The 8,185-nt window shown below is 59.4% G+C and overlaps 1 pseudogene; it reads right to left on the bottom strand.

Moving 5' to 3' along the window:
• Nucleotides 1-1,545: 1,545 nt before the first annotated feature.
• LOC135537381 (uncharacterized protein DDB_G0271670-like) lies at nucleotides 1,546-7,802 on the bottom strand (annotated as a pseudogene).
• Nucleotides 7,803-8,185: the final 383 nt, after the last annotated feature.

The raw sequence follows: 8,185 nt of genomic DNA, 5'->3' as shown, positions 1-8,185 counted from the left end.
CTGGGACAACTGCTACTGCTGCTGCTGGGACAACTGCTACTGCTGCTGCTGGGGCAACTGCTGCTGCTGGGGTAACTGCTGCTGCTGGGTAACTGCTGCTGCTGGGGTAACTGCTGCTGCTGGGAGGCTGCTGCTGCTGGGGGAACTGCTACTGCTGCTGCTGGGGAAACTGCTACTGCTGCTGCTGGAAACTGCTACTGCTGCTGCTGGGGAAACTGCTACTGCTGCTGCTGGGAAACTGCTACTGCTGCTGCTGGAGCTACTGCTGCTGCTGGGAGAGCCTACTCTGCTGCTGCTGGAGACAACAACTTAACTCTGCTGCTACTGCTGGAACTGCTACTGCTGGGAAACTGCTTCTGCTGCTGCTGGAGACTGCTACTGCTGGAAACTGCTTCTGCTGCTGCTGGAACTGCTACTGCTGGAACTGCTTCTGCTTCTGCTGGGAAACTGCTTCTGCTGCTGCTGGAGACTGCTGCTGCTGGAGACTGGCTGCTGCTGGAGACTGCTGGGAGACTGCTACTGCTGGGGGACTGCTGCTGCTTACTGCTGGAGACTGCTACTGCTGCTGCTGGGAAACTGCTTCTGCTGCTGCTGGAACTGCTACTGCTGCTGCTGGAGACTGCTACTGCTGGGAAACTGCTTCTGCTGCTGCTGGAGGGAACTGCTACTGCTTCTGCTGGAACTGCTACTGCTTCTGCTGGGGGGAACTGCTGCTGCTGGGGGAACTGCTGCTGCTAAGGAACTGCTTCTCACTGCTGGAAAACGACTGCTGGGGGAACTGCTACTGCTGCTGCTGGGAAACAGCTTCTGCTGCTGCTGGAGAACTGCTACTGCTGCTGCTGGGAACTGCTACTGCTGGGAAACTGCTACTGCTTCTGCTGGGGGGAACTGCTACTGCTTCTGCTGGGGAACTGCTTCTGCTGCTGCTGGGAACTCTGCTTCTGCTGGAAGACGGCTACTGCTGGGGGAACTGCTTCTGCTGGAACTGCTGCTGCTGGGGCCTGCTGCTGCTGGGGGACGCTGGAACTGCTGCTGCTGGGGAACTGCTGCCTTGAACTGCTGCTGGGAACTGCTGCTGCTGGGACTGCTGCTGCTGGAGACTGCTACTGCTGCTGCTGGGGGAACTGCTACTGCTGCTGCTGGGGAACTGCTGCTGCTGGGGGGAACTGCTGCTGCTGGAAGAACTGCTGCTGCTGGAACTGCTGCTGCTGGGGGAACTGCTGCTGCTGGGAAGAGACTGCTGCTGCTGGGGAACTGCTGCTGCTGCTGGAAGAACTGCTACTGCTGCTGGAACTGCTGCTACTGCTGCTGGAAGAACTGCTGCTGCTGCTGGAAGAACTGCTGCTGGGACAACTGGGGCTGCTGCTGCTGGGACAACTGCTACTGCTGCTGCTGGGACAACTGCTACTGCTGCTGGGGACACTGCTGCTGCTGCTGCTGGGACAACTGCTGCTGCTGGGGAACTGCTACTGCTGCTGCTGGAAGCTACTGCTGCTGCTGGAAGAACTGCTGCTGCTGGAAGAACTGCTGCTGCTGGGACAGCTGCTACTGCTGCTGCTGGGACAACTGCTACTGCTGCTACTGCTGCTGCTGGGGTAACTGCTGCTGCTGGGTACTGCTGCTGCTGGGGTAACTGCTGCTGCTGGGGTAACTGCTGCTGGGGGTAACTGCTGCTGGGGTAACTGCTGCTGCTGGGGTAACTGCTGCTGGGGTAACTGCTGCTGGGGTAACTGCTACTGCTGCTGCTGGGGTAACTGCTACTGCTGGACAACTGCTGCTGGGACTGCTACTGCTGGGACAACTGCTACTGCTGCTGCTGGGACAACTGCTGCTACTGCTGCTGGGAGAACTGCTGCTGCTGGGAACTGCTGCTGCTGCTGCTGGGACAACTGCTGCTGCTGCTGGGACAACTGCTGCTGCTGCTGGGACAACTGCTGCTGCTGCTGCTGGGACAACTGCTGCTGCTGCTGCTGGGACAACTGCTACTGCTGCTGGGGACAACTGCTACTGCTGCTGCTGGGACAACTGCTACTGCTGCTGCTGGGACAACTGCTACTGCTTCTGCTGGGAAACTGCTTCTGCTTCTGCTGGAACTGCTTCTGCTGCTGCTGGGAATGCTGCTGCTGGGGGAACTGCTGCTGCTGGGGAACTGCTACAACTGCTACTGCTGCTGCTGGGAACCTGCTTCTGCTGCTGCTGGAGAACTGCTACTGCTGCTGCTGGGGAACTGCTACTGCTGGGAGGCCTGCTGCTGCTGGGGGGAACTGCTGCTTCTGCTGGGGCTACTGCTGCTGCTGGGGGAACTGCTGCTGCTGGGGTAACTGCTGCTGCTGGGGGAACTGCTACTGCTGGGGAACTGCTACTGCTGGAACTGCTACTACTGGGGAACTGCTACTGCAGCTTCTGCTGCTGGGGTAACTGCTACTGCTGCTGCTGGGGACTGCTACTGCTGGAAACTGCTTCTGCTGCTGCTGGGGGAACTGCTACTGCTGGGTGCTGCTGGGGAAACTGCTACTGCTTCTGCTGGGAAACTGCTACTGCTTCTGCTGGGGAACTGCTGCTGCTGGGGAACTGCTACTGCTGCTGCTGGGAACTGCTTCTGCTGCTGCTGGGACAACTGCTTCTGCTGCTGCTGGGGGAACTGCTACTGCTGGGTAACTGCTGCTGCTGGGTAACTGCTGCTGCTGGGGTAACTGCTGCTGCTGGGGTAACTGCTACTGCTGCTGCTGGCTGGGGAACTGCTACTGCTGGGGTAACTAAACTGCTGGGTGCTCTGCTGCTGCTGCTGGGGTAACTGCTACTGCTTCTGCTGGGTAACTGCTACTGCTGCTGCTGGCTGGGAAACTGCTGCTGGGGGAACTGCTACTGCTGGGGAAACTGCTACCGCTGCTGCTGGGGGAACTGCTGCTGGGGGAACTGCTGCTGCTGGGGAACTGCTACTGCTGCTGGGGAACTGCTTCTGCTGCTGCTGGGAACTACTACTGCTGGGAAACTGCTGCTGCTGCTGGGGGAACTGCTACTGCTGGGAGAACTGCTACTGCTGCTGGAGAACTGCTACTGCTGGGAAACTGCTTCTGCTGCTACTGCTTCTGCTGGGGGAACTGCTACTTCTGCTGGGGGAACTGCTGCTGCTGGGCTGGGGGAACTGCTACTGCTTCTGCTGGGGGAACTGCTACTGCTTCTGCTGGGGGAACTGCTTCTGCTGCTGCTGGGGGAACTGCTTCTGCTGCTGCTGGAACTGGGAACTGCTTCTGCTGCTGCTGGAAGAACTGCGGCTTCTGCTGGGGGACTCTGCTGCTGGGGGAACTGCTTCTGCTGGGGGAACTGCTTCTGCTGGGGGAACTGCTACTGCTGGGGGAACTGCTACTGCTGGAGACTGCTTCTGCTGGGGGAACTGCTACTGCTGGAACTGCTACTGCTGGGGGAACTGCTACTGCTGCTGCTGGGGAACTGCTACTGCTGCTGCTGGGGAACTGCTACTGCTGCTGCTGGGGAACTGCTACTGCTGCTGCTGGGGAACTGCTGCTGCTGCTGGGGAACTGCTGCTGCTGGGGGAACTGCTGCTGCTGGGAACTGCTGCTGCTGCTGGAACTGGCTGCTGGGGGAACTGCTGCTGCTGGGGGAACTGCTGCTGCTGGGGGAACTGCTGCTGCTGGGGGAACTGCTGCTGCTGGAGGAACTGCTGCTGCTGGGGGAACTGCTGCTGCTGGAGAACTGCTACTGCTGGGGGGAACTGCTGCTGCTGGGGGAACTGCTGCTGCTGGGGGAACTGCTACTGCTGGGGGAACTGCTGCTGCTGGGGGAACTGCTGCTGCTGGGGGAACTGCTGCTGCTGGAAGAACTGCTGCTGCTGGAAGACCTGCTGCTGCTGGTGCTGGAAGAACTGCTGCTACTGCTGCTGGAAGAACTGCTGCTACTGCTGCTGGAAGAACTGCTGCTACTGCTGCTGGAAGAACTGCTGCTACTGCTGCTGGAAGAACTGCTGCTACTGCTGCTGGAAGAACTGCTGCTACTGCTGCTGGAAGAACTGCTGCTGGGACAACTGCTGCTGCTGCTGCTGGGACAACTGCTACTGCTGCTGCTGGGACAACTGCTACTGCTGCTGCTGGGACAACTGCTACTGCTGCTGCTGGGACAACTGCTACTGCTGGGACAACTGCTACTGCTGCTGCTGGGACAACTGCTACTGCTGCTGCTGGGACAACTGCTACTGCTGCTGCTGGGACAACTGCTACTGCTGCTGCTGGGACAACTGCTACTGCTGCTGCTGGGACAACTGCTACTGCTGCTGCTGGGGTAACTGCTGCTGCTGGGGTAACTGCTGCTGCTGGGGTAACTGCTGCTGCTGGGGTAACTGCTGCTGCTGGGGTAACTGCTGCTGCTGGGGTAACTGCTGCGGCTGGGGTAACTGCTGCTGCTGGGGTAACTGCTACTGCTGGGGTAACTGCTACTGCTGGGGTAACTGCTACTGCTGCTGCTGGGGTAACTGCTACTGCTGGGACAACTGCTACTGCTGGGACAACTGCTACTGCTGGGACAACTGCTACTGCTGCTGCTGGGACAACTGCTACTGCTGCTGCTGGGACAACTGCTACTGCTGCTGCTGGGACAACTGCTACTGCTGCTGCTGGGACAACTGCTACTGCTGCTGCTGGGACAACTGCTACTGCTGCTGCTGGGACAACTGCTACTGCTGCTGCTGGGACAACTGCTACTGCTGCTGCTGGGACAACTGCTACTGCTGCTGCTGGGACAACTGCTACTGCTGCTGCTGGGACAACTGCTACTGCTGCTGCTGGGACAACTGCTACTGCTGCTGCTGGGACAACTGCTACTGCTTCTGCTGGGAAACTGCTTCTGCTTCTGCTGGGAAACTGCTTCTGCTGCTGCTGGGGGAACTGCTACTGCTGGGGGAACTGCTACTGCTGGGGGAACTGCTACTGCTGGGGGAACTGCTACTGCTGCTGCTGGGAAACTGCTTCTGCTGCTGCTGGGAGAACTGCTACTGCTGCTGCTGGGGGAACTGCTGCTGCTGGAGAAACTACTGCTGCTGGAACTGCTACTGCTGGAACTGGGCTGGAACTGCTACTGCTGCTGCTGGAGAACAGCTTCTGTGGGGAAACTGCTACTGCTGCTGCTGGGGGACTACTGCTGCTGCTTCTGCTGCTGCTGGGAACTGCTGCTGCTGGGAGGGGAACTGCTACTGCTTCTGGGAGGAACTGCTACTGCTTCTGCTGGAGACTGCTACTGCTGGCTGGAACTACTGCTGCTGCTGGACTGCTTCTGCTTCTGCTGGAACGGCTACTGCTGGAGACTTCTGCTGCTGCTACTGCTGGAGAACTGCTACTGCTGCTGCTGGGGGGAACTGCTACTGCTGCTGGAAACTGCTTCTGCTGCTGCTGGCTGCTGGAACTGCTACTGCTGCTGCTGGAGACTGGCTGCTGCTGGGAACTACTGCTGCTGCTGGAGACTGCTCTGCTGGGGACTGCTACTGCTTCTGCTGGAACTGCTGCTGCTGGAACTGCTGCTGCTGGAGACTGCTGCTGCTGAACTGCTGCTGCTGGGGGGCTGCTGCTGCTGGAAGAAACAGCTTCTGCTGCTGCTGGGACAACTGCGCTACTGCTGCTGCTGGAAGGCAACTGCTACTGCTGGGGTAACTGCTGCTGCTGGGAGGAACTGCTGCTGCTGCTGGGAACTGTACTGCTGCTGCTGGCTACTGGTAACTGCTGCTACTGCTGGGAAGAACTGCTGCTGCTGGAAGAACTGCTGCTACTGCTGGGAACTGCTGCTACTGCTGCTGGAAGGAACTGCTGCTGGGACTGCTGCTGCTGCTGCTGGGACACTGCTGCTGCTGCTGGGACAACTGCTACTGCTGCTGCTGGACTGCTGCTGCTGCTGCTGGGACAACTGCTACTGCTGGGTGCAACTGGGACAACTGCTGCTGGGACAACTTTGCTACTGCTGCTGCTGGGACAACTGCTGCTGCTGCTGCTGGGACAACTGTAACTGCTGCTGGGGTACTGCTGCTGCTGGGACAACTGAACTGCTGCTGCTGGGGTACTGCTGCTGCTGGGGTAACTGCTGCTGCTGGGGTAACTGCTGCTGCTGGGGTAACTGCTGCTGCTGCTGGGGTAACTGCTACTGCTGCTGGGGTAACTGCTGCTGCTGGGACAACTGCTACTGCTGGGAATTAGCTGCTGCTGCTGGGACAACTGCTACTGCTGCTGCTGGGACAACTGCTACTGCTGCTGCTGGGACAACTGCTACTGCTGCTGCTGGGACAACTGCTACTGCTGGGACAACTGCTACTGCTGCTGCTGGGACAACTGCTACTGCTGCTGCTGGGACAACTGCTACTGCTGCTGCTGGGACAACTGCTACTGCTGCTGCTGGGACAACTGCTACTGCTGCTGCAACTGCTACTGCTGCTGCTGGGACAACTGCTACTGCTGCTGCTGGGACAACTGCTACTGCTGCTGCTGGGACAACTGCTACTGCTGCTGCTGGGACAACTGCTACTGCTGCTGCTGGGACAACTGCTACTGCTGCTGCTGGGACAACTGCTACTGCTGCTGCTGGGACACTGCTGCTTCTGCTGGGGCAACTGCTTCTGCTTCTGCTAAACTGCTTCTGCTGCTGCTGGAGTAACTGCTGCTGGAGACTGCTACTGCTGGAGGACTGCTACTGCTGCTGCTGGGAGCTGCTTCTGCTGCTGCTGGAACTGCTACTGCTGCTGCTGGAACTGCTACTGCTGGGGAGCTGCTTCTGCTGCTGCTGGGGGAACTGCTACTGCTTCTGCTGGGGGAACTGCTACTGCTGCTGCTGGGACTGGGGGAACTGCTACTGCTTCTGCTGCTGGAGAACTGCTGCTGCTGGAGCTGCTGCTGGAACTGCTACTGCTGCTGCTGGAGCAGCTCTGCTGCTGGGAGAACGGCTACTGCTACTGCTGGGAGCTGCTTCTGCTGGGCTGGGAGAACTGCTTCTGCTGGGGGACTGCTACTGCTGGGAACTGCTACTGCTGCTGGAGACTGCTACTGCTTCTGGGGGGACTGCTACTGCTGGAGACTGCTACTGCTGCTGCTGGAGACTGCTTCTGCTTCTGCTGGACTGCTGGAGGACTGCTGCTGGAACTGCTACTGCTGGAACTGCTGGGAGACTGCTACTGCTGCTGCCTTGCTGCTGGAGAGGACTGCCGTGCTGCTGGGAACTGAGACTGCTGCTGCTGGAGCTACTGCTGCTGCTGAGAGGCGGCCGTGCTGCTGCTGGAACTGCTGCTGCTGGAGGCCTGCTGCTGCTGGGGCTGAGAGCTGCTGGAGACTGCTACTGCTGAAATGAGACTGCTACTGCTGGAGACTGCTACTGCTGGAGACTGCTGCTGCTGGAACTGCTGCGGCTGGAGACTGCTGCTGCTGGAGGCAGCCGTAAACTGCTGCTGAAATGAGAGACGGCCGTGCTGGCTACTGCTGCTGCTGGAGGCCGTGCAGCTGCTGGAGGAATTGAGACTGCTGGCCGTACTGCTACTGCTGGGGGAACTGCTGCTGCTGGGGGAACTGCTGCTGCTGGGGGAACTGCTGCTGCTGGAAGAACTGCTGCTGCTGGAAGAACTGCTGCTACTGCTGCTGGAAGAACTGCTGCTACTGCTGCTGGAAGAACTGCTGCTACTGCTGCTGGAAGAACTGCTGCTGGGGGAACTGCTGCTGCTGCTGCTGGGACAACTGCTGCTGCTGCTGGGACAACTGCTGCTGCTGCTGCTGGGACAACTGCTGCTGCTGCTGCTGGGACAACTGCTACTGCTGCTGCTGGGACAACTGCTACTGCTGGGACAACTGCTACTGCTGCTGCTGGGACAACTGCTACTGCTGGGACAACTGCTACTGCTGCTGCTGGGACAACTGCTACTGCTGCTGCTGGGACAACTGCTACTGCTGCTGCTGGGACAACTGCTACTGCTGCTGCTGGGGCAACTGCTACTGCTGGGGTAACTGCTGCTGCTGGGGTAACTGCTGCTGCTGGGGTAACTGCTGCTGCTGGGGTAACTGCTGCTGCTGGGGTAACTGCTGCTGCTGGGGTAACTGCTACTGCTGGGGTAACTGCTACTGCTGGGGTAACTGCTACTGCTGCTGCTGGGGTAACTGCTACTGCTGCTGCTGGGGTAACTGCTACTGCTGGGGGAACTGCTACTGCT

This window comes from Oncorhynchus masou, unplaced genomic scaffold (genome assembly GCF_036934945.1).
Source record: "Oncorhynchus masou masou isolate Uvic2021 unplaced genomic scaffold, UVic_Omas_1.1 unplaced_scaffold_7601, whole genome shotgun sequence".
NCBI lineage: Eukaryota > Metazoa > Chordata > Actinopteri > Salmoniformes > Salmonidae > Oncorhynchus > Oncorhynchus masou.
This window is presented reverse-complemented; position numbering and strand designations above follow the sequence as displayed.